Source organism: Gasterosteus aculeatus, chromosome 4, assembly GCF_964276395.1.
Source record: "Gasterosteus aculeatus chromosome 4, fGasAcu3.hap1.1, whole genome shotgun sequence".
Taxonomy (NCBI): domain Eukaryota; kingdom Metazoa; phylum Chordata; class Actinopteri; order Perciformes; family Gasterosteidae; genus Gasterosteus; species Gasterosteus aculeatus.
In genome coordinates, this window is record NC_135691.1 from 12,482,285 (window position 1) to 12,503,508 (window position 21,224).

Here is a 21,224-nt window from a genome sequence, read left to right on the forward strand (position 1 = left end):
CACACACACACACACACCGCTCTCTCTCTCGCTGTCCCTCTCTTCCTCTCTCACACTGCCTCAGCATCTCAGAGCCACCGGCAGACTAAACAGTTTGTGAAGGTACTCGCCAACAGAGTGGAGCCAGCACTGAGGCGCACACAGAAGAAACGCATGTACACACTCACACACATGCTCGGCGAGAGACCGGGGGGTGGACCGAGGCTCCAGCAGTAGCATGTCCACCGGCTGCAGTCAGACATGTAGGAAGAGGAGGTGTTCTGCTCTCCGATCCATGTTTGCCTCAGTCCTCTAAGCACCTCCCATCCTCCCCACCCCCCTGAACGCTCTCTCCCTTGCTCTGCGGATGCTGAGGGGCTAGCTGGAATGACCCAGGAGAGCGGGAGACACAAGGAGACGCTAGACGGGGCTGCTGGCCGGGAGGACTCTCTGATCCTTGATCTCTCCTCTTCTCCAGGCTGACATACAGAAGCCAGACCTCTGATCTGCAGATGCATGCCCATGTAGGAGGGCATGGCTGTGTATAACGAGGGTCTTCATCAAGCACAGGCGCGCAGAGGAGGACCAGCACAGAGACACGCAGGTAAGGGACAGCACAGCTGAGGCTTTTCTGATTGATTTCCATCTATATTGATCTGGGCAGATGTGAAGTTATTAACTATGTGTCGTCGTGAGATATAGATTACTTCACTTCATTGATTGCCCGCTGTGTTCGTCCATTGGTTTGGTAATTTAGGAAGATTCTGCGGTGTGTTCTGTTTGTTAATGCCTGCTGTGCTGCATTTTCATTGATTAGAAGGGAGATGAGTCTGTGAATGAGCACTGTGGCAGCATGATAATGGAATATGTCTCCTGGAGGACATGGTCCGATGGACATCTGGGAATGTCATCCTGAAAGAAAAGGGTAAAATAGGCAGGAAGAAAAAATAAAAACAGATGGACAGAGGGTGAAAGTCTGTCATTTTAAGATGATTTATGTGTATGCTATTGGCTGTTTTTCAGGGGTGACCACTTGGCTTTGCCTTTGCATAGAAGAGTTTAAAAAAAGAGTGCTCACTGTAGCCAAAGAGCACGTAGACCCCATCAGTGTGATCATGGCTTTACACCCAGGAGGCTGGAAGTTAGGGTGGAAGCCTCGGGACAGAGAAGGGGGCGCTCATTTGCTGCATAATTAGAGTGGCATACTGAGAAGAGACATGTTGGAGCGAATGTAGCTTCACCGTGACGAACAATGACAATTATATTACACATGATGTCAACTCTCCTGTGGCGGCCCCTGCAGAAAAGGGAAAAGGTCTGCTTGCACCCTCTGCCAACAGACGATTTCTCCCACAAATAATCCCAAGCCTCATTGCATGACCCTAAAATGGTTGCGGTGCTTCTGTAAAATTGCCTTCCTGCGGTTGACCCAGGGTGAGGGTGCCTATCCAGAGGTGAGATGAGGTGTCCAATGGGGTTGCGTGAAGCATACATCACCGGGTTTGAGTGCAGGAGGAATCAACAGAAGGAAAGCCATTACTTGTTGACCAGGCTTCTCTGATCGCATCATGTGACTGGGCAAGTTATAGAGGGGCAATCAGAAATAACGAGACAGGTGGAGCGCAGATGGAGACAGAGAGTACTGTCCTCAATGCCATGATAATTCTTTATAACCATCTTTGGATAATGGAGCAAACTACCCCTCAGTGATTAGAGAGAGCAGAACATCGCAATGGTAGTAGGGAAGAACAAATTGATTGATGGAACTTGTGGTGCACCCTCTCCCCCGAAGGCAGAGACAGGCAGCAAACTCTGGTAATACGTCTCATCGAGACGTCCTGACAAACAGCACATATAGAGCCTGGACATGCTTTCAGGATCAAATCAGTGTCAAAGTAGTCTAATGCACATATAAGGACAGCACTTGGCACGAGCTGGCAGCTCTGCATAAAAGCACATTATAAAAAGAGACATGGCACTCGATAAAACCTACACATCACACCAATTACATCGTAAGGCAATTAAATGAGAATAAACATCACACATTATTTCCACCTCGCAAACACTGCGCTGGTGTTAAGTATGAGAGGAAAGCTCTGTTACAAGACATGTAAACCCTCTGAGACATAAATGAATGAATGCACACACTCAAACCAACTGCTTCCCTTTGTATAGTTGATCTGCTCCCGTCTTCTTGTTTGCTCCTAAATCATCTCTGTGCATCTTTTAAAGATCTACAGGATCCAAAACACTTGAGGTGGAGGGGAATTAAGTTTGTGTTTTATTTGATCTCTTTTTATTATTATGAACAAATCTCAATACAAAAAAAACAACATTGAATTGATTCTGAAATGTAAGCGGCCACAGCCTCATGTAGATACTGGATCTTCCCATTGATCTATTGCAGCATTTGGTGACACATGTTTACTGTAGTTGCAATCAGCTTAGGCAAATTAATACATCTTTAATGTGCCTATTTGATGGTGTCTTTCGTTGTTTTGGATGGAGTTCAGTAGCATGTGGTTACAAGATGTCGCTATAGAGACAATGCTTGGTTAGTGTAATGTCCTTCTTAGATAGATTTTTGAATATTGTTCATAATACTACGGGCATCCCTCGAACATACCAGAAAAACATAGTGTTGTATAATTGAATAGGAGTGATTTATGATGAATGACTTTCAAAATACTATATAACTCCAATGCTGCAATATGACAGTTGAATGTGATTACAAAGATCTAAATAACAATTATGTTCTCATAGTAACCTTTTGTATTTAACAAAAAGAGAAACAATCGTTAGCGAGAAATTGAAAGAGAGGACAGCACATTTTATGACCAAAATGAGTAGCCACTCAGAAAACTGTATGACAAATCTCTCTTTCTCTCTAACTTGCTTGCACCCTCTCTCTTGTGGTCACCCTTGACAACCAGCTGTTCCTGCTGCTGGATCCGTGGACCAACCTGCTCGAGCTGGATTCATTGCATGAGATTCACACGAGAAACAGAAAAATGAATAATGACAACCAGAGTAATACACTGGCAGTGCTACTGGACCAGTAACAACGTGCATACTAATTGGTCTTTTGTGTCAGCACATATCTGAGAATCACGCTAGTGTGCTGCAGATGTGCAATGCAGTGTGTCAAGTCATTAAATTACTTGGCCAGGATCCCAAACTATCTACTTGGGAAAATAAAACACATGCAGCAAAGCCAAAAAAAAAAAACTACACCCTGACAAAGGGTTTGAAAGATAAGTGCAAGGACCAGCTTTCTGCACTAAATGAGAGAGAGAAAAAGCACCGGACATTGTTTTTAATGAAAACTGACACTTTGCTGAGCTGCTGTTATTCCATCAAAGAGCCAGAGCTACCATGGAGCCCAAACTGTCACTAACTGCACTCCCTGCATAAACATTGACACATTCCATTTTTGTATAAATGAAAAAGGCGAGATTTCAGAGAGAAGCCAACAGAGGGGTCTACATTTAGGGGTAAGCAGTATACCGTTTTCACATGGTGCCCATGTTAACGGGTTAGAGCAGCCACTCATTAAACTGTACTTCTTGTGGAGACAAACATCATTTTGAAATGACAGTATGCATGCAGCACTGGTATATATGGACGTGCACTCCAGACAAAATTAAAAGTAGAGACGCAGGCGTACCTGCTGCGTTGATCTCTGATGCCATGTGTCAGTGACCAAGCGGAGGTAACATACTACTCATAGTCTGCTACGGAGCGCAAAGTGGTTAAATGAATAATCATAAGTTATGGAACAAAGAATCTCTCTTTGAATTTAAAAGGACTAAAGCCAAAAATGGACACTTCACGTCCCAAGTCTAGCAACAGCAATAATTTAAACAAGGCCTGGGGTCACGCAGCTTTTTGAAGAGGTGTGCAGTCGTATTTGCATTCTCTCACGAACTTAATTGTAATTCTGCACATAAATATGTACGCTTTACACACACATGATTAAAGCAAATGCACACTCATTAGTGTTAAGATCACATTGATGACTTTTTTTCTTGTTTCACAGGGTACAAACACAGCCAAGGGCCACGACGCTAATTACATTATAAACTGGTTGCATGTTCCCTTTTCTGCCACAGTGATGCTCCAAAGGCTGCTTCAAAACAAAGCATGTCATGGTTGGGGGTCACAAAGCTTACATCTAGTCTACTGAGAGCAGGACGGTTGGAAAACAGATGACTGCAGTGTTTTCCTAACTCTTTCATCTGATAATACTATCCGATCGGTTTTGCTTTCCAGCGTCCTTCTTTTGTCAACGGCAAAAAATAAAAGGCACAGAAGGATTTGAAAATTGCTATAGATTTGTGTGCGGTAACAAATACGCCATTTTGCAGGTGAGGTTAGTTTTAGAGAAATAGCCAGGGGTAAGACTGAGGGAGGAGTGGTGGGCGGCGATGAGGAGAAACGAGGAGATCAGTGAGCTAAACTGAAGGAGCCATCTGGAGTCTTTTTCGAAGGTCTCACGTGTAGAAACTCCGAATGAACTAAATCTTTCAGTACAGTAGTTTCCCCAAAGGAATGGGAAACAGATTTGAAAACAGATTTATTTACTTAATATTTCATAAGAATTTAATGGATTTCTTTCACTCTCCCTCTGTTTGACCCTCCATCATCGCAATATCCCACCTCCCTCTTTCCCTGTGTTGTCTCTTCTTCGCGTTTGTATTATTAAAATCTGGTAGACGTACGTAAAATGTTGCTCATGGGCACAGCAATATTTAGCTTAGTTGCCTAAAGTGTTGAACTGTAATATTTTTTTTTTTAAATAGAGCTAGTGTTGGGCTTTTATGTGATTGTTGACTGTTGTTATTAATGTCGTCATGTTGGAGATTTTTAATTAAGAAGTTTTAATTAAGAATAATGTTCCAGTTATTCACCCCGTTAAATCCAGAATCAAGAGATTCATAAGTCCTCTTTTGTTAATTTTGGAGGCACCAAAAGACAACAGCACAACCTTATCTTATCTTATCTACTAAGCCTTAATAATTTACAACAATACCGGAATGTTTTCCTACTTCTATGTTATCCTCAACATCTTTTCCATTACCCAAAGTCCATTACACATCCAGTACCAGTTTGGACCGAGACATTTGTCCTCAAAAAGGATGCATAAACGAGCACGATCCAGATAAAAAAGAATTCAATATATTCCTCGAGTCTGGAGGCTGACAGGGAAGCAGACGAAGAAAGGAAGAGAGAAACGGAAAAGGATGTGGGAGATGATTGCTGATTTCTATTTTCTTTTCATCCACAGAGGAGTAAACAACTTGTGATTGTTAGAAAGTAGATTCTAAGAGCCTAGTACACAACAACAACCTCGCCTCACATGGGTCAAAATTTAACAAGCCTCTTGTGAAAATATTTAATTATCTCACAAGTGATCTGAGGAGAAAAATCACTAATAATGATCACCAGCAGTGAAAGTGGGGCATTTGCTAACAAGCTGTCAGAAAGTGAATTGCTTTGCTCTTAAACCAGATATAGCTCCGTAAAGTGGAACCAGCACATAAGCGGAGAGAGTGCAGCCTTCTCTACATCACTGCCTGCTTGACTCACTACGCATCACGTCTAATACGTTTTTTTGGAAGAAAAATAACGATTCTCTGTCTGGGGTTGTTGCTCAAGACGGCAAATCTCTGAATGGTTCATAAGATAAAGATACGTGCTGAGAAGATCGAGCAGATACAGTATCTGCAATACAAACAGCAAAAGCAGGAGAATGAGAAGAGGATTGTCATGAGACGACACATGAATCATTTACAGAAGAACCTGATATTCAACAACAGCTCAATCTTATTTTTCTTTCTTTAAGCTATAATTCATATATTTTAATGCAGAACATGGGCAAGGAATGAAGTTTTGCTTAAAAAAGTAATTCATTCTTTATTTTTTTAATGAAATGTGGTGTCACAAAATGGAGGGTACAGCGACTAGAGCAATACATATTCAACACAGTGATTCCCTTTTCTACAACGATTACTACAGCATGTGGCAGTCAGTGTAGTCAAGAAGCAGAAAGAATAGAAGAATATAGAAACAAAATATAAGTTGGGCTGCACACTGGGGCAGAAGGAAACAATAATAAATGAAAGGGGGCAAAATCAATTTTACAAATAGCTTGAAAAGGAAGCAAGAGCATAATTTTGCATTTACTTTTGCATTTGATTTATGAGAGCTTAAGTGTACTTCATTAGTACATCAAAGTATTATTCACCATCTCTGCAAAACCAATTGTTTGTTTTCATGCAACAATTGCGAATGTTAAATACAGTTCCTTCCAGATGAGCACACTTGTTGGGTTGAAGCTTCAGACACGTCCGTCTTAACCACAGCAGCACAATATTGGCAAAGTTCTAGTTGTAACATTATTAAACCACCACAAAACCAATTTAAACAATTTAAGGAGCATCAAACATACATTTTTCAAATGTATAACATCAGAAAATATGAAGGAGCTCACAAAATTAGAAGGTAGAGAGCAAAAACTCAAATATGTGGAACGGCTTCAGAGACAATGAACTGGGAGAGATGTTATTGATGGTGGTGGGAGCACCGAGGGACATGTTGGTCTATATGTGTGAGATCACATGTTGCAAATGTCCCAACTATCTCAGCGGAAGTTGAGGACTTACTTCTCTGGTTTCTGGCTTGGAGAGAGAACAGCTCATCTTCACATATACTCACTCAACCTCTCTGGGCCGTGGAAGAACACATTGGAAATCCTAATTTTGGTTCATTTAGAGAAATATTGTGCTGGAGAAACTGATGGTGAAGCTGGTGAAAACTTGGACAAAAAGCTCAGATTTGTATCTGAATGCAACTACTCACATTGAGTTTCAATCAGACTAATTGCTCACTGGATGGATTTGGAAACCACTCAGACAAGGTTCATGTTTATCCACACACTGTTTTGGGGAATTGTAGCTTTCACCCACTGGTCTTTTAGCGTGCACACGCTACATGCTTTGCGAGTGTTGTGCGAGTGTTATGCATGAGTACGCACTGCTAGAGCGGCCTAAGAGGAGTTGTTACTGTAACACAGATTCTTCCCCTTCCCAAAGATGCACATACAAGTACAGACACACAGCGTTTCACACACATTGGTTGTGTGGGGGTACGTTCACTCTCATCAGAGAAGCCTAATTTAAATTCCAAATGGATTCATACTCTTTGAGGAAAATCGAGAAGTGGCTTCACTGAATGCTTATAGCCCTCCACCTCACCCAGCAACCCAGAGGGAGAGGACGCAGCCCAAATAAGAACATTTAATGTAATTGGACACGCTTAATGTGGTTATATGCAGAACACGTCCTCGCGTAAATGCACTGTGCCTTGCATTAAATTAAAGCTTGAAACTCTTTTATTTTATTTCTTGTCTCAAAACCTGGAGTACTGTGTCAAATATATGGGGTCAAACTCATACAGTATCTTAAATAATAATACAAAAATATTAACACTAATGTGATGTTTGCAGAACCAATTTTGATTTGACTGCCTTCTAATTATTTTGTGAACATTCCGAATTTATTTTAATGCATCACATAAAATTGCTACCTATTGTGATGGGATTATTGATCATCGTAGGCTTCCTTTGTTGCTTACAATACAGCTAAGATTTCAATCAACAAATCAAGCATTGCTTACTTATTTGTGGGATTATGGTGATTATAAAAATGTTCTTTTACATAAAAAATGTTTATAAATCATAACCTGCAGGATAAACATTACATCCCTGAAGTAAGATTTCACAAAGACGGTTTCAGCAGATTCTACTAAAATTTAAAGCAGCATGTTTTGTAACCTATACTTAAATGTATTATTTTCTCTCGTTTTGAATATAAAGACACCTGCACTTTAAGTATTAGCTCAATAAAAAAGCCCCCCATCCTAAACATGATGAAAAGGTGCACTTCAACACATAAACCATAGAATAAAAGTAAGCAATCTGGAAAGGAATCTCTTAATGCCTCTTCAATATCTGTTGATACAGACTTTCATTGGTAACCTTGGCAACACATTGAGAGATAGATAAGTCACACAGGAATTAGCCTCTGCCTCCTTTGATATCTTTCCCCCCCTGACATTAGCTGATGGTGACTGCATAGCTGGATGGCTTTTAGTTTGATGTATAAAAACAGGACCGCCATTAATCTTGTCCAGAACTTTTACGGCCTCCAACCGGTGGTGGTTTGCACAGCCGAGGGCCACTGCCGAGACGAGGCTCTTGTCTGGTTAATTAATGGTCTGCAGGTAATGTGGGCGTCTCGGGCTCCAGCAGCAGCGCAGTACATCCTCTGGAGAAGGATCGCCCTGTAATGAAGGGCACTTAGACCACCTGCCAGGAGACCACAGCCATGATTAAAAGTCACCAGGATTTCCATCTGAAGAAAGAGGACTGCGTCACAGATGCGAAGTTGGGCTGCTGTAAACCAACAAATATAGGACTTACTAATGAAAAGGAAAAGGAAAGTCAAACTAAAACAATATGAATGAAATAGGCTCTTGGGATATGTGTACATATCAAGCCTGTATTTTGATCTATACATGTGTAAACATGTACTAACTTTAATCGGTTGTCAGAGTTGCTTCGGATGTGTTGTCTAACTTTGGCTGAAGCACTTTTGTCCAGCAGAGGATTACAATCACAGCTGCTGACCTGCAGGTTTTTGACTGTTTTCCAGGAAACACAAAATTAATTAATTATGAGTTTTCCCAAAGAATGAAGCCAAAAAAGTGTCCTTTGTGAGTGTCAGTAGAAAAACACACTGTCTTGTTATAGAACCTTTTTAAGGATTAAAAAGGGAAATAGTCAATAAATAGGCCTTCAATCAAAATTACCCACCTCCTGCATGGCTGTTTTTCACTACAAACTTCTTCATTCCATCCTATTGCCTGACAATGTAAAGCTTCCTGACAGAAGAAGTGTCAGCTTTTGTTTTTTAATCTTTGTGTTAGTCAACAACATCTGATATACACATTATTTTCCTTCACCAGCTGTGAGGATATGGTACATTAACCCCAGTCTGTTTGTAGGTTATTATTTGTCTGTTTGTAGGACCTGCTGACAACTTGACAAGCAGCATTTGGCTGGATTTTGAGAGCAGGTGACTCTACATGTGAGCTACACCAATTCCATCGGTTCGCCATAATGCGAATAAATGTGCATTAAGCCTTTGTCGAACAGTTAGACGAACAATCACAAGTTGATGAATTTGAAAGACAGCGGTTATGATGTTGGTGTTGCAGTCTGATGATGTACTGGACGTAGGTTTGGCTGTAACGGTTGGTTTCATGTGAGCAGTTTTAGCATATGTTTTACATATTGATTATTGTGTCCTATAAACAAACTCAATTTGAAGATAATACATTGGTTTTGCAGTGGTGTCAGAGGATATTTGGAATCTCTTTTAAGAAGAAAGTTGGTGTAATGCTGATGTGGTCACTGGCTTAACATAGCTCTGATTGTCCATCAGCTGTAGCGTTCAAAATGGCTAGAATCTAAACAGGCCCATTTCATGATTCACTTGAGAAGCAGTAATGTAACAAGCCAACATGTGACACAAGCTGATAATGGAGCGTGACAGAATATATTCATTTCTGGTCCACAATGTGGATTTGGCATATCTTGTTATTTTAATAATGTTGGCACTTGTCGGATGCGATCTGCTGAATGCCATCTATTATCCTCCGTTTTTCTTCATTCGCTACATTCACATAAAATATGCCTATCCATCCAGACGGGTTGGCGACTGTCGATGACTCCATTGGTCATCCTGCCAATTTGATGCTCCGACGTAACGTGGCCAGTTACTGGGAGAAGGTGCTGCTCCCAGCTAAAGGAAGTAATCTCCCTCTCACCTGGCTGATGTGGCCAATGCCGATTACTTCCCGCCTCTCAGGCTCATCAGTCTGGCAGCCGGAAAATCAGCCCGAGCCTCCGCAGGAGCCCCGGAGCCGAGATGCCGCACGTCACACAGCAGCACTTCAAAACCTTCCTGCAGGAAGCGCCTCTGTGGGAGATCTGCTTACTGTGTGAACACAAGTACTGTATGTCGAGGAAGACTCCGGTGTTTTTTTTTTGTAACACCCCCCCCCGCCGCAGTTTACAAAAAGTCCAAAACCTCATTTGGATCATTTATGACGAAGCAGCAGGTAACAGTCCAGTCATACCTTCCACCCAGAGGGAACGTGTTGGAACTTTTCGGAAAAGCCTGCGTCATTACTTTGAATGCCGCTCCTCTCGTAGGCTTTCGTCAGATCACAGAGGAGTAAGTGACATGCATTAAATGCATTTCTGCTGGATTCTGTTGTGTGTAAATAAAGTGCTTTCTGAGCCAGATGCAGGGGCCTTTGTGACAAAAGCTTACAGCTTCAGACAGACAGATGTTCCTCTTCAGATATCGATCTCAGCATGGATCACGGATGTGAGAACAAAGGCGTCTCCTGTGATTGCGCTCCCCGAGCAGCCCGGACGCGGCGAATACTCTGTGTGCTGCTTGAGACCCGGCGGATTGGCGTCCCTCACAGATAAATGATTAATGCATTTATGACAGGTTCTATTTTTACATCTGCCACAGTGGCTGTTTAAAGTTGGCGAGAGAGAAAAAAAAATCTGAGCCCGCCCTACCAACTTATTTGCCTCGAGATAAGACTAAGGGGAAAATGGCAGCTGGCAGAGTAAAGGCTGTTTATGAAAAGCCGAGACTTCAGAGCCACCTTCTCCCCCAAAAACCATCCTCGGCAGCTGGGAGAGGAGGACATGAGCAGGTGGTTGCTAAAGGCAACGGCAAAGATCTGATCTACATCCCACAAGCAAAACAAAGGCCGGACACGTGCTGCACACACCTCAAACACACACTGTTGTTGACAGACAGCTTCAAGGCCTCTGAGAGCAAGAACTCCTTTTCTGATAACTCGAGGAGGCTTCAACATTTGTTCAGACTGACTGACGTGCACACGGGGATGAATGGAAGTGATAGCCTTAATGCGACGGAAGGGTAAACTGTGATGGAAATGCAGCGAGACAATAACATCTCTAAAATGCTGTACAAGATATTTTTAAATGTAGTCATTTCATTCAGACAGATTGAAATTAGTTTACAACCTGACTGTCTTTGTGTGTTCTTTGTGTATCTTGTCAATCACACAGCTGATCTACCTCACACTGGACGGGTGAATTGCTGAAGGGCTTATTTTCCATCATAATTGCCTTCTTCAATAACCACATATACAGTAACTACACAATATTTGTTGTATGAGGTCTCGTTTATATACTTTTTATTGTCAGGATTTCAGTTTTTCTGTTGTACGTTGCACAGTAGCATTTCCAAACAGACTCTTGCAGTATGAAATACAACCTCCACCCATTAATCATTTGTACAGGCTGCTTTTAGCGACCCACACTAAGGTTTATTGTGAGGCAACATCTAGTGGCCTTAGTAATTATGGAAGGAGCAAAGGTGGAAGTCAGGTGACGTAGTTTAAAGAGTGGTAAAGTCTGAACAGGGAGGACGTCGGGGTGGATGAACGGGTCAAACAAAGAGGAATCAGTGGTGCATATGTGCAATACCTCACATGTGCTCATGTAATATTTGTCTCACAATTATGCGACACATCACATTCTTATTCTTTTCCATGGAGTCTACATACTTCAGCCAGTGGTCCCATATACAGTCAGGCTTTGACAGCCAGAGAATTGCAGTCGTCATTGTACAGCAGAAAAGGGCAAATTTGACGTATTGATGCAGAGGAGGGGCATGACCTGCCTAGCAGTCACTAATCAATGTTCACCTCAACCCTCAGCATATTCTGCAGAGAAACCCTTGTGTGCCGATGCAATTTGAATTTCTTTTCCTCTCATGCTGTGTATGTCAAGATTTAAAATGAGAGGTGAGCTTTAGTTCTCCAGTGCAGCGGCTCTTTAACGATCTTGGTTTTATGGTGCTACTTAAAGCGTGACGTTAGCGATGCGTGACAAGAATGCCGAGGAGGCAAAATAATATGATGCACAGTCACCTCCCCTTCTAGCCCCAACCCTCGTGAGCTCCTCCCAATAGCTCAATGCAGGGTTATTGTTTCTGCTGAATGCGGGGGTTTGTAACATGATGAACTATACAGGTAAAAACATGAGAGAGGACGTAGTAAATTTATCCAGAAACTGAAATAGAAACATGGAGTCACCTCCTTAGGGCGCCAAAAAAAGATATTAAATTATTTAAAAAATGTATATAATGTATATATATTAATATATATATATATATATATATATATATATAAATATATATACATTATATACATTATATACATTTTTTAAATAATTTAATATCTTTTTTTATATATATATATATATATATGTATGAATATATATGTTTTGAAATATGGAATGTACCCAGTGATATTTGTAAAACATGATATCGCAGAAAAAAAAATGTTTCCCTGTGATACGCGCGTCCTGTCTTGCCTGAGGAGGGCGGGTCTAAGAAGCACTTAGCCATTTGCTGATTAAATAAAAAAATGTGGGACATACAATTTAGTCCGAGTCCTTAAATAGATTCGGCCCTGGGCAATATGGGTTTTGCCCGAAGCCTGCGAGTTCTCATCAAGGCTGGTAATAGACAGATTATATCATATATATTATGTCATACGTATTACTATTTGACATGTATATTATATTATACTGAATTGTCTGTGAGGGGGACAAAAATGATGATTGTCAAAGTGTTTTTTTTCCGCTTTTTTCCCCTTGGAATAAATATTAAATATTTAACTGCATGCATAATGTGTTTTAGATACCTTAATTGTTTTGCATCAAATTAACCTGGGATGTTTTCTGAAATTGATTTGATTGCCCTACATAGAACACTTCCACCAGCCGTCTCTGCTTTCTAACTCAATATTTCAAAACAATCTCGCCCCAATTTGTAAAATACCGGTGATGGGTCAAACTAACAAGCTTCAAACTATCGGGCCCCAGGTACATCTTCAGTCAATTTTGAGCATGGCAAGGAACAGCATGTCAGTATTAAATCACTGTCTGTTCAAAATGAACTCCCGTCTTCACAGGATTTCAGGTTTAGGAAACAAAAGCACTTAGTCAAGGCTCTGAACAGAGTGTGGTAGAAAAGGTTACAGACAGCAAAGTGGGCATTAAAATCTATGCTGTAGCTGTAGCAACTGGCATCTTTCTTTACTTACTTTACTAATTTGTTTTTTAGGCTCTCTTATTACAAAACATTGCTTAGAGTGCAACACACAACAGTCATTTCGTCCCCTTAGTACGTGAGCACATGAAGATCTCTTCAGTTATCAATGAGGATACATCGTCTCAATGCACTCAGATCAGTTTGCTGAAATGGAAGGCGAAGGTCTCTCAGTCTCATTCTCTTATTTAAAAAAAAAGAAATTACTATAACTCATCGGCTCATTAAAACATTTATGTGATTTATCTTTTTTTGCAAAAGAAAATAAGAAAATATCTAAACTGTCTTGGCTATTAGGTCTTTTTTGTATAAAGATATTTGTGATCCCTCTTGATTGAAAGGTAAATAAAGAAAAAACAAATAAGATAAGCCAATTGTACTGCACCAAACGTATTTGTGTTAAGAGCCTTGCTGTAGTTTGATATATCTCATATCTATTGCAATTATGACAAACGTTTAGGACACTTTGTAAAACAAATAGAGCCATTAAAGCCATCAATATAATTAATCTTTGTGGTGAAGAAAAAATAAAAGACTTCCCCCACTAACCTCCATTTAGAACAGTGATCATTTTCAAATGCTTCCGTTTTATAAACCTATTTTACCTCAAATATTTTGGTTCCAGGAAATCAAAAACAATCTTACACAGTGCCTAATTAGATGTACTTAGGTACTGTGTAAGTGCCTGGTTTTGCTGCACTAGCACTTGTTGAATGTAGATTGATCCTGAAACAATATAGCAGCACAAAAACAGTGTTTGAGCTTTCAATATTCAGGCTCAATAATACGGTTGTTTCTTAATGACACCCTGGTCTCACAAAGTCAAACCATGTTCCAGTTCAGGAATAACTCTGAATGTTGCTTCTTGATTTATAAACTTTATTCAACCAGAGTTCCTTCATTTCGGTAGATTTTCAATGTCAACATTTAAAAAGGCCATCAGACTGTGTTTCTGTGACCCTCTCAGTGTAATGGCTTTTTCTGGATGACTAGTAAGCCAGATGGCCTCAAGCTCTTCGGTGGACCTAACCTGCTATGATGCGATGCTTTTACCACTTTCCCTTGAGACTTGACTTTTAACGAGTTCACGACTTTGCCCTTTGAAGTATAAAGTATTCATTTCTAGATTGTGTTACATAACTTCTCAAGTGTATACTCTAGTGTCGTACAGTATGTGAGTGTTCGCATGTTCCCAGTGTGGTGGGAGACATCTTGACGTCTCTATATTCCTAATACATAATTCATAAATATGCAGTTACAGTGACGGGATGAACTTGCATGCGTTGATTAAGCATCAAAGGAGTTTCAGAAGGACAATAGACAGGCTGTAGATGCTTCACAGGGAGGAATATTTGGCGTAGTGACTTGTATATATGTATATGCGGATAAAGGGAACTAAACTAAGGATGAGGTCTTGCTTATTTAGCCAACCTGGTGTGGTTGCAAGACTGGTCCTGTTCCCACTATGTCGTCTTACATGTTTTATCACATGTTGGACCGCAGAGACCTTTTTCGAAGGGCTGCTGGAGTGTTTACAAAGAGATATCTATCTTTTCCTAAAATGTACTTATGCGTTCTAGTTAACATTATTAAACGTGATCACTTGTTAAATGGATTCATCAAACGGAGAGGAGGGCATGGGGATAAAGAGAAGCAGAGGAATTACTAGGTATGTTTTTGTTTTGTATGATAACTGATAAGTGGAATGTGCAAAACAGTCTGCAGCCGCACACTAAATTTCATTGTTGGCACTTAATGTAAGCAATCGAGTGTGTTACTCTTTTTTTTTTTTTAAATCAGGCAAAGGTTAAGCCGATCATTTGTAATCAAAAGAGTTTTTTGATGGCCTTCGAAATTATAACTGCAAATCAACAGCAGGTGGATGTTGCTGACTTCCATACTGTGGCGAGTTGCTGTGAGCCACGGCAAAGTACCGCATGAATAATAGCCATTTTCTCAGCGCAGAGTATCTATGTGTTGGTGGTTGCGGGGGTGTATTTTGGGCACTGTTTGACATTATAAGAGAAACGGGGAGAGTAGAGTGAAAGACATGATTAGTCACAGGTGTTCTGGCTGCTGACGTAAACTCCTTATGCTGGTCACAGGGTACATTCGTGTAATAAAGGACAGATTCCAGAGCTGGGATGAGTGGGCTGTAAAAGATACTATGGTGTACGCTCTTGTATTCTCGCTCCTTTTTACCACTGAAGTGTGCGCTCTGTATGAAACATTGTTACGGATTAATGTAACTTAACTCTGCCAGCTGGACAAAAACTGCTGTTTCTAAAAATCAATAAAAGCAATACCGTTCAAATTGTTTCTATTGCACGATGATTGAGAACTGCTTTACTCTAAAAATAACACTGCTTGATGATGCTGGCTGGCTAGTCAAACTACTGAAGATACCTTCTTAAAGTTTTATCAAAAGTACTGCGTATAAATTAGTACAGTGCTTGAGTAAATTTAATGTATGTTTAATGTTCCCGGGATCAGACGCTGTTTAAAGCAGACTGTGTTTAAATTAAACACCACAAGGTTAATGGATTAAGATCCTTTACATTTTGACTCAAGCCTTCCTTGTATTTGCTAAAGTCAAATAAATACGCAGCTGAGGGATCCCTTCTACAAAGAGCACACTCCTGATTAGCCAGAAAAAGCAGATGCTTTCTGGTGTAAAATTGTTTCCTCTTATATGCATATGTGTGAAGCTGACTTTGCAATGTTATTAGAGGTAGAGAGGTGTCCCAAGACTACAGCCCATTTTACCGTATCTCTGAGATGTGCAAGGAATTTGAAATTATAAATCATCTAATATCACCCCAATCAGGACGACCACACACTCTCCGACACACACGAGACTGGATCCTCATTCAGACAAAAGAACATTACTTAGTTGCCCACCTTCCTATTCACTGTTCTCCTGCAGGCCTTCTCTCCACCGTGTATTCATTAAGAAGGTGTGTATGATTGGCCTGAGGTGCAAACATCAAGCTGCAGAGTAACTCATGATAATTAGCCTGGTAAGTCGGAGCAACAACTGGACCTCGGGGGGAAATAATTCGTAAAGCTTGGCGGTTATGATGAGCATTATTTGAGTTATTCCTAAGTACAAGGTATTTAAAAGACTAATAGAGCCCATGGTAGGAAGATGTGATACTCAAGTCGTGGTAATTGTCAGCTAATTATATAAAAGAGACGGTTATGAGAATCGTAAATGACTACTGTCATGGCAATTATTATTATTAACATTTTTGACATTTCCATTTTTCCAATAAATGGGATTTACTTCCAAAGAAAGTATGTGTCACTTTTTTTACATTGTGTGGCTTGTGTAGAGCACTAGTGGTCCAACATAAGCACCACCTGTAGGGAATGAAGGAAGCAGGACACCGTGTTGATGACCTTATCTTGTCCGACAGGTAGAATATCTTTAACCTGTCCTGTCCTGCCTCTGCCCCAAAAAATGGCAAAACGTGTAAAAACTTTGTAATTACTTTGTCTATCTGGACATTGTTTGTGGGAATAAATGAGAACCCTTGTGAGTGGTCTGATATGTAGAAATATATCAAAGTGACACACAAAAAAAACTTATTTTGAAACCCCTTAAACCCTTAAGAGATTTGCCTAAAATAAAATCACTAACAGCCATACAAGCTTTATAAAATATGGAGATACCAGATCTAAGTGATAGCTGGACGTTTTTATGTTGATAGAGTGAGGATTACTCCTCTAGGACAGGCTTTTGTGAAGACCTCACGGCCCAGAAACCGAAGAAATCTGAATCTTGACAGAGTCCGGCTCTGGTTGGCCAATTTGCACGTTCAACACGTAAATTGAGTTGTAAGTTAAGTTGAGAGCAACGTCTGGCTTTAAAATTCGACCCTCTAACCCCCCTGACAACATTCAAAAGCAATACAAAGCTGTGTGAGTCACGCAAGATGGCTGCGCAAGATGTGTTGCGCTGCAGAAACAGCGGATTAAATTAATAGTTTTGTTCAAAACGACAAAACGACAAATCTATCAATATTTGTAAACGTACTATAATCGTTTTTTGTACAACTAGACGAGACTGGACTCATCTTCCTCCAGCTGCCATGACCACTTGGCTCATGAGTCTTGTTAGTTATACTTTCCTCAAGGACGGTCGCAATGACATGAGGTGACGTGGAATCGTGAGGAGGAACTGCTTGGATCTTTTATGCTTTCATGCAGGTTCTCCCCAGGTAAAACAACAAAGCACCGCAAAGCTTTCCATTCTGTGAGCCTATCCACGTAGTTATAAGATGTAGGATAAGCAAGGAAACAAAAAACCTGCCTCTCGCAGCCCTCAGAGATGTGGCAAAAAGGAATTGCTGCTGTAAGCAGCTTCCAGTTTTCTTTGGCCACATGTGAACTCAGCAATGAATTATTGTCACCGTATGATGTTGATGTTGGGTTCGTTAGCAAACACTTGCTTGTACATTCAGTTAAAGAGTAATACCAATTTTGTATGCACTGAAAAGGGACTTTAAATAATTTTTTGTGGCTTCATTGCTGTTAACACATTTCACATAACACATAATCATCTGACCTATTTACTAATATGAAAAAATGTTGATTAGGTGAAGCTTCATATAAAGATTGTAAATACCTAAATGCCCACGTCCAAAATCTGCCAATCAACACATTTGTCTATCATAGTGCCTAATATGGTGAAAGGGTAAATGAAGATGCAGATTACACCTTAAATTAGTACATATTCCTAAAATAATAAATGAGTTTTAGGAAAGATGTGCACGCCTTATGATTTGTTTTCGAGTTCCTCAAAAGGATATTTGTCAAAATGTGCTTGATGTAATCGGCACTTGTAACCTACATTGGATGTCACTGATTATTGATATATTTTTTCATGCATTGCAGCTAAAATCACAACAAATTTTTAGAGAAGTTGTGACTGATAATAGAGTGCTGTGTTTTGTCAAGAGCAGTTACCAAACAGCCACCTTTTAAACAACAAAACATGTATAGCTTATTAGTTATTGCTCATTTGCAGCAATGGTTTCCACAAGCTCCTCCATAAAGGGCTCTTCTACTGCATACATATTCACAAATATAGTCCCCTCGCTCCCTCTTTCATCCTTTAATTTATACAGACGCGTGTACCGCCTGCAGACCTGTCAACCTCTCATTCCATCAGTGAGCAAAATCTAGCTTCAGAGAACAACCCCCGGGGACTAACTATCTTAATTAGCAGGTATTCCTTTTTTCCAATGTGAAGCACGCCACAGTGGAAGGTACACAAAAAAAGCCAAACCACAGGTTTCCATTAAAAGCTTTAGGAGGTTATGAGCTAGAAAATACATCTAACTGTAGGGGGATCAAAGACATAACACACAAATCACATATACTGCACAAAGGTGTCTGCACACAGTTAAAACTCACAGCCTTGTATTAAACTGAAATCATTTATGCTTGAAAAAACGGCTGGACCGCAGAGATATCGCTGCGTCTGGACACTTCAGCTGGTTTATTACGGATAGCCAAATTCAAATAGCTTTCACCATTTTTGCACTCACAAGCATCCAACTGTTCCATTGGCTGGAGCCACGTGTTATCTAAGAAAGTAGGTGGTCGGATAACTACAGAGCCTTTGGAGCATTAGGATGCGTATTGACAACACAGGACCCCGGGCAATTACAGGCCTCATCTTCCTGCCTGACAAACAGCCTGCTTCATTATGAGCTTTTAGATGACAACCTGCCTTAGCCTTTGCCATAGGATCTGCACTGCTATTGTAGAAAATTAAACGGATGAGAGGTTTTTTTTTAATATATCGGAATTGCTTAAGCGAAATGTTCCTCCTAGGTCGTCCTTTTGAAGCTTCCATTAGTGGATGTAGTGAATGGCAGTTGAGGAAAGGAGCTGCAAAGAAGGAGGAATATGTAATGCACTACCTTCTGGGGAAAAAAACAGTTACAGTGGGAGTTGAAATAGTGTGAAGTATATGACAATTGCTAGAAAATAATGAGATTCTCTTTTCAGCCAAACTATGTAAAAAGTTGTGGTTATTCATAATTGCTTTTTCCCCTTCTGTCAGGAACTATTCTTGGCAGCATGTTATACTGGACGCCTTGATCAAATTCCTTTTTGAAATGGTAAATCAATATTTAAATGTGAATATTTAGCTTTAATGGAAAAACACTTCTTAATAATCAGAATTTTCACCCAGTCAGTGATCCTGTTTCTGTTTGAGTTGCACTCAAATGGTAAGTAAGTGCAACTTAAAGATTAGTCTACACTGAAACATTTGGAACGATTTTAAATCTCCCCATGCTTTGAAGCATTCACACAAAGGGCTCGTCCCTGTAGGATGGTTCCTGGCATCTGGGTTGCACTGGGAATAAAAGTCTAGTATCTCTCTGCAAGGCTCCCATTGAAGTCCGTCTGTCCGTGGTGCTGAAACACCCTCTCCTGCCCCGACAGTGTGCTGTCCAGGGTGCTGAAACATGTCCAGCAGTCTGTTTGCTGGAGGGATGCACGTGTCGAAATAAACCACAGACTGTTGACCTCAATGTCCAGATTCTCTTCGCTTTTGTTCCAGTTGTCATGGAGCGCATCCTCTGACGGAGATGTTTTCTATGTTAGATGTGCCTCTGTTGAGTCCACTCTGTCCGTCCAATGACAGACTGAACAACATTCCGGTCAGGTCCTAACTATCCATCTTCACATTCATTCATCAGTATGTTTATTTATTTCCCTCATTTTCATAAGAATTGTAGGTCAGGCCCGTGAGCAAATGAGCTCCAATTAGTGGTGACGGTTTACTCTGCCATGAGACGACTCATTATGTTGGCATGGTTACAAAGCGGGTGCCAGCCTTGTGGATGTAATGGTGATATATGGATGTTGTATATACAATATTATCAATTAATTTAATATGGCCCATCTACAGAGGTTCATATATTATATTATAGTAGCTTGGCTTCTTCTTTTTGCCCAAACCCTTATTGAGGTTGGTTGTGTGCAAAGGTAACTGGCGCAGCAAAGTATTTGTATGGGTTCAGTGAGCATCAGGTCTACGTGATATGATCAGAAAGCCCAGACTGTGATTCTCTTGGCCACGTAGATAATATCAGTTGAGAGGTGTCAAGGGGAAAACGGCAGAAAAAAGAAAACTGCTGACAGACGTTGTTTGCATCGGACGACGTGTTGCTGTGTGTTTCCAGGGAGAAGGGCTGCTGAAACTTACAGAATGCAGAGAGGCTTCTGTGAGAAAATAGTCTGGATACAAATGTACAAAGGGTCGGGATCTGTTTACAGAAGATACAAGTCATTAGGTGGATGGAAAGCATGAGAAGACAGGGTTTAAAGCAGGGGAAACAAGTTCATTTAATAAACGAGGGAACAAAATAGGGGTGGGAGATAGATGAGATGCAGAGACATTAATGTTAGGAGCCCTCTCATTATTAGAATATTGATTCATCCATGGAAACAGGCAGTGATATCATGATCCATGATAGCTGATGTTCAAATGCCACAAACAACAAGGATTCTTTCAGTAATCTATTATCAGTAAAAGTCACCAAATATATGCTAAAGCAATGCAGTGGTTGCCGTTTCTTCAATACTGAACATGTTGCTATGTTTAGCAACTCCTGTGATGCTATTAATGATGAAAGTGGAATGAATGTTAGATAGATATAAAAATAATGATGCTGATAAGGAGGATTGACAAACTAAACAACAATATGAAATAAAACAGGTATTGGGAATGTCATTAATACTGAATATATCCATATTTCCATGTGATGCAATCAAGCTTCATACTTTCCAGCTTAAAGTTGTAGCTTTGAAAGATACATCTCAGTACCAAGACGTGTTCTGTGTATCAGAATTTTAGACCGCAACAAATGATGACATCAACATGAGAACATATGAAATGATAAATGCTTTACCCGATCTATAACTTTATTTTTTAAATTTCTAACTATTGTAAAAAGCAAATATTACTTTGAAATTATTGTCTAACACTAT

The 21,224-nt window shown here is 40.4% G+C and overlaps 1 protein-coding gene across 4 annotated transcripts in view; it reads left to right on the top strand.

Annotated features, from left to right (window-relative positions):
- Positions 1–362: 362 nt before the first annotated feature.
- The window catches only part of frmpd3 (FERM and PDZ domain containing 3), a 59,554-nt gene continuing 38,692 nt past the window's right edge, over positions 363–21,224 (top strand). For all 4 annotated transcript variants that reach the window (XM_040175380.2, XM_078102269.1, XM_078102270.1 and 1 more), the window contains exon 1: positions 363–583. The gene's annotated coding sequence lies outside the window, so the exon portion shown is untranslated. The remainder of the gene's footprint in view (positions 584–21,224) is intronic.